Source organism: Hevea brasiliensis, chromosome 4, assembly GCF_030052815.1.
Source record: "Hevea brasiliensis isolate MT/VB/25A 57/8 chromosome 4, ASM3005281v1, whole genome shotgun sequence".
Classification (NCBI taxonomy): domain Eukaryota; kingdom Viridiplantae; phylum Streptophyta; class Magnoliopsida; order Malpighiales; family Euphorbiaceae; genus Hevea; species Hevea brasiliensis.
In genome coordinates, this window is record NC_079496.1 from 16714359 (window position 1) to 16720928 (window position 6570).

Below are 6570 nucleotides of genomic sequence, written 5' to 3' on the forward strand. Positions count from 1 at the left end.
ATATGTATGAAGGAGCAACTACTATTGTGCGCACAGTGGGAGGGGACACAAGAGATTTTCTGATTTCAATTGGATTACACCAAGGATCAGCCATAAGCCCTTACCTTTTTACATTAGTTTTAGATGAACTGAAACATATACAAGAGAGTATTCCTTGGTGCATGATGTTTGCGGATGATATTGTTCTGATAGATGAGACACGAGAAGGAGTCAATAGGAAGCTAGAACTTTGGAGAAGTACTCTAGAGTCAAAGGGTTTTAAGTTAAGTAGAACGAAGACAGAATACATGCATTGCAAGTTCAGTGAAGGCCAAGCGGTGATAGGGAAGGAGTTAGTTTGAATGGAGTGGCCTTGTCCCAAAGTAAACACTTTAAATATCTAGGCTCAGTCCTTCAAGTAGATGGGGGATGTGAGGAGGATGTTAGTCATAGGATTAAAGCCGGATGGTTGAAGTGGAGGCGTGCCACGGGAGTTTTATGTGATCGTAAGATTCCCAATAAATTAAAAGGAAAATTTTACCGTCTGACCATACGATGGCTATGCTATATGGTAGTGAGTGTTGGGCACTGAAAGAGTCGTATGCATCTAAGATAAGAGTTGCAGAGATGAGAATGTTAAGGTGGATGAGTGGTCATACTAGATTAGATAAAGTCCGTAATGAAAGTATTAGAGAAAAGGTAGGAGTGGTGCCAATTGAAGATAAGTTGAGAGAAGGGAGATTGAGGTGGTTTGGTCATGTGAAGCGTAGACATACGGAGGCTCCAGTTAGACAAGTAGAACACATTAGGCTAGAGGATAGAAAGAAAAAAAGGGGTAGACCTAAATTGACTTGGAGGAGAGTAGTACAGCATGACTTAGAAGCATTACACATTTCTGAGGATTTAACCCAAAATCGTTCAGAGTGGAAAAAGCGAATCCATATAGCCGACCCCAAATTTTTGGGATAAAGGCTTAGTTGAGTTGAGTTGAGTTGTACTCTTTTTATACAATACGCTAAAATAATATCCAATATCCACGTTCATTGTTAATACTAACAGTGCTTTTTTTAGATTTTGTTTTTTCAATTTTTTGAGATTTTTTTTACTCCTTTTGCTCAAAAATACTCACTATGTACCCAAACAATCTTTTCCTTAAAAGTTTTTCTTTTTAAAAAAAAACATTAAACTCTTTTTAATTTCAATTTATTTTAGTTTCAATAATTCAATTTTTCAATTTCAATTTGATTTGTTTTCTCAATGAAATTAATGAATCAAACTATTCAATTTGATTTCTCTATTAATTTGTTTGATTCAATTTTCATTTTACATAATTTTGGTAATTCAATTTTTTAAGTCTAAGTCAAACCGACCAAATGCTTACCTTTAGTGTTAACAATAGCTAAACAATGGCCTATTTACCAATTAGACATTAATAATGTTTTTCTCCGTGAATATACAGATGAGGAGGTCAATATGTGACCCCTTAGAGTTATAAAAAGCAAAACTTGATCAAATTTGTTTACTTAAGAGGTCTTTGTATAGTCTTAAATAAGTTTTCAGGCAGTGAAATATTTTGTAATTCAGTAATTTTCTTAAGTTCTAAAGATTTATTTAATCTCAACTCATTTTTTAAATAAGTCGAGTTTAAACTTACTAATATTTAGCTCATTAATGCTCACAAGTTGGCTCGTTTATATAAGCTTACAAACTGACTTATTTATAGGTTCACCAGCTCATGAATAAACTCATTCAACTATCGCATTAGCTGACTTGTTTGAAAGCTCGTGAGTTAACTCATTTGAAGGTTTGTAAACATGTTCATTTACGAGCTCAATTGCATTGATTTTTTTTTTATTTCCTAATTTCACAAATAAATTAATTTCGTTTATGATTATTTTATAAAACAATATATTAATAATTATTGCTTAAAATTATTATAACTTATTAATTATGTGATTAAGTTATATAAAATGCAATTATTTATAATTTTAATTCTATTTATATGAAAATTAACTTATTTTTTACATGACAAATAAAGTTAAAATGTTTTCTGATAATTTTTTAATAAATATTTGAAACTTAAAAAATATATTTAAATTATTATATACATAATTTGAATAAAAATATTTAACTATAAAGTAACACGTGACTTATATTTATGTTTAATATTACTAATTGCTTGTAGTATAAAATATAAAAAAGAGTATGTTATTTATTATAAATAATAAGTCTAATTATATATGAACAAATTAATAAACTAATCTATTAGGTGTATAAAATAATAAAAGGTAAAGTTGAACTTTAACACTAAACTATCTCTAAATATTACAGTTACATTTTCTCTCTTTATGTAAATTTTGAATCTTTAAAAGGTTTAAGATTTAATTTTAATACTAAAATATCTAACTATTTGACAAATTGATATTAATATTTATAATATTATAATTTAAATTTAATTTTTCTTATAATAAACAAGTTATTTTTATATCAAGTAAAGTTAAAATGTTACATGCTAGTTTTTTTTTTCAAGGTTTTAGGTTGTATTTGGATTATAAGAACATATTTAAATAATATATATGCAAGATGCATAAGATATTAAATGTATATAAATTATGCAAAAAATTAAATACTACAAGTGTGTTAATGTAATACATATATAGACTTATATGCATTAAAATATAGAAAACTAAACTATTAATGTGTTAGTGATTTTAGCTTATATATTTGATTATATATAATATGTTTTTGAAACTTTAAATATGATTTTAGTCAAAATTAAACCTTAAAAATTTATAAGTATTATAATGAATATGGTCAAATTTTAATTGTATATGATAGCATGTTATCAGTCTTTGTGATTATAAGTTACTTATATAAAATAGAAATTTAAATTAAAAGTTATTGAGCATGAAACTTCAAATGTTAACAAGTTGCTAAAAAAATGTAGGGAAGGAAGTGGGACTTTTGGGACTAGGCAACGATATAGTTTTTGTTTAATGTACATCAAATAATTGAAATATATATTAATGTGACAACTATATTGAAAAAGATAGCATTGCATTTCTCGTCTTTTGATGTTGATAGTATGTTTGAATTTCCTTTTTTTTTCTTTAAAAAAAAAATCATATTTAAAGAATAATGGCCGAAATGGCAACACTTACCAATTCCGCTCAACGTGCTGCACTACACATGCCACCCTCCTAATTAAGGCCTTATAGCCTTTGTCTTTTATAGGCCACATGAACAAGAAGTCCAATTTGGACTTTTAGAAAAATTTCTAATTCTATTCAATTATGGACTACCGGATTTTTTTAAAAAAAATTATTTCTTCCTAATTAAAACTCAACTAAAACTTCCTAATTAAATTTTAATCCTAATTCTATTTTACTTGGAATTTTAACCATTTTCACCTCTAATTCAAATGGAATTAGTTTTTAACACATCTGCAAAATTAATTTTCTCTTGGATACTCTCTTATACTCTTGATTGTTGATGTTATCTCTTGCCTTCACTTACATTTTTCCAACCAATGTGCTTCCTTTTAATTTGTAGAGATTCTTTACACAAATTTTCTCATCTTTCATGATCACAAGAGTAACTCGACTAACTCTCATGACTCCACTATAAATTGGATTCCCATAACTCAAAGAATCTAGTTTATCCAAGGAAATTAAGTTTTTTTTTTTGAATTTAAGAACATACCTCACTTCATTTAACAATTTCAAACGATCATCATATAACTTGATCTTCATTCTACCAACATCTTCGATCTCCATCTTGTTCGCATTGCCTAGCTTCACTTTCTCTCTCTGTTCTTTTTTTCTTTAATCACATCAAACCACTCATTTTTTAAGTAAACATGGAATAGGCAAGCAGAATCTATTAACCATTCACCTTGTAATAGATCTTTTACCTTTTCTTATCATTATCTATATTCAAACATTTACTGTCAACACCATCATCAATTGCAATTACAGCAATTCCTTCTTTTTCTTTTTCGCAACTCTCTTTGAATTTCAAAATCTTACTTTATCTTCATACAATAGTATTGAATGTAGCCATTCTTATAACAGTAGTAGCATTCTCTATCTTCAAGGTCTACTCGTGGCTTGAGCTCTATCTATTTCCTTCTCCAATTATTTCCACGTGTATTGCTTCTTCCACGATTGAAACGAACAACAAAAGTTCCACTTTCATTACTAATATCTGTTTTCTTGAACTTCTCATCATCTAAGATAATTGTGGTAACCTCCTCTACCTTCTAAGTCTCTTTCCCAATTGTTAGGGTTGTTACCAAGCTTTTATAAGATTGTGGAAGAGAGGTAAGGAGCAATAAACTTTATCTTCATCATTTACCTTCACACCAACACTAGCCAATTGGGTAATTAATTTATTGAAAATATTAAGGTGATCCTTTACATCAGTACCTTCATCCATTCTGAATTTGTACAACTTCTTCCTCAAGTATAAATGATTTATGAGTAACTTTGACATATATAAACTCTCAAATTTCTTCCACAAAACAACATATATAATCTCTTCCAAGACATTATACCTCAGATCAAGGGCTAACGTCAATCGAATCATACTCACTGTCCTTTGTTGAAATTCCTCTCAATTATCATCTTTCAAGGTTGGCAATTGCTTCTTGCTCAAAGTTTGATTAATCCTTGTTGCACAAGGAACTACTTTACCACAAATTAAAATTATTTTTTGTATCGAACAACTCTATCTCAAATTTTGTTTTCGTCATCTTTGATATCTCGAACCACAGCTTTGACATCACTTGCTTTCTAAAATCATACCCACACAAATTAAAGAACACAAAACAAAATCTAAGGTGATTTCGACATAAACTTACTCTACCAAACAAATCTACTATAAAAAAAAAAATTAATTACAAACATTAATTATTTTTCTCACCCTCACAAATCACTCAACAAATCTAACAATTTCGGTAACCCTCACTATCGCGCACAAACTCTTGTGCTTTAATGGCCTTCCACTTTTATGCTTCACGGCAACACTCACTATTCCTCTCAACGTGTTGCACTGCCACTCTCTTAATTATGGCCTTGTGGCCTTTGGACTTTGAGAAAGACTTCAAATTCTTTTCAATTATGGACTACCGAATTTCATTTTTTCTAATTATTTCTTACTGATTAAAACTCAACTATATAACTTCCTAATTAACTTTTAATCCTAATTCTGTTTTAATCCTAATTTCAATTATGGACTCTTGTCTCAAATCATTTACAAATTGAAAAGGACCGGATGTGGGACTCTTGGGACTTGGCAACGACATAGTTCAGGCTCAAATTGACAATCCAGACTCCGTTGTTTAGAAGGATCAATATTCAACGACATAGTTCAAATGCCTCAATTCCACTTAGTATATGTAGTAAAAATGCCAAGCAATTAATATTACTACTTTTAATATACGTCAAATAATTGAAATATATATTTATGTAAGAACTATAATGAAAAAGATAGTATTGCATTTCTTATCTTTTGATTGTATTGTTTGAATTTCATTTTTTTAAAATTATATTTAAAGAATAATGGCCGAAATAATGAAAATAAAAATATCCAATATATTAAAATCCCCCTTTTTTTATATTGTCCATAAAATTAATGTTTAAATTCTAAAAGTAATTTTGTAACTATAATAAATTAATTAAGTTCATTTATTACTTAAATAAATTAAAGATCCACTTAATATAATAAAAATAAAAACATTTAAATAAGATATAACTTAAGAGTTTCTAATAATTTATATTAGCATGATCAAGAGTCATAACCTATTAAATAGGTTTAACTCATGTAAAAATTTCACAATGACGCATGAAAGAAAAAAAATACTCTCACACAAATTTAAAAAGAACATCAATTAATAACTTTTTGTATTTCTTTTTCTTATCTCAACTTAATAATATTTATATAAATTTTGTAGACTTTTGCTACAATAAGAACATTGCAATATTCAATTGGTTGTAGAGTGTGTGTTATTCGACTATAACTAAATCGAACTGATGAAATTCGATTATCTTAATGAGTGTAATGCTTGGTTCAATTTGATTTTTAGTTAATAATTTTAAAAATTTTTTTATTTTCAGTTATTGATTCAGTTATCTTTCATAATCAATCAAATAATTGAATTTTATTAATTTATATATTAATTATAATATTATTAATAATATATTTTTATAATTATTATTTTTATAATTTTGGTAATAATATTTAATTTGTAATTATTTCTTATTAATAATAAATCATATTTATTGTTTTGTAAACAAAAGTATTATAAATATATTTTAAATAATTAATTAATAATATAAAATATATATTATAATTTTTTGATTAATTCGATTATAACTGATAACTGGTCGAATATATTTTCTATTTTAATTGAGTTAAATTTCTCTCAATTTTGTATTAATTTTTAAAAGATTAAAAAAATAATATTTTAAAAATAAAAAAAAATTAATTAATAAAAAATTTAATTTAATTTAATTCAATTAGCGTGGAACAAACATTAATTCTTCAAGGGAGAGGGTGAAAAAAGCAAACATCATTAATTGTCGTGTGGAA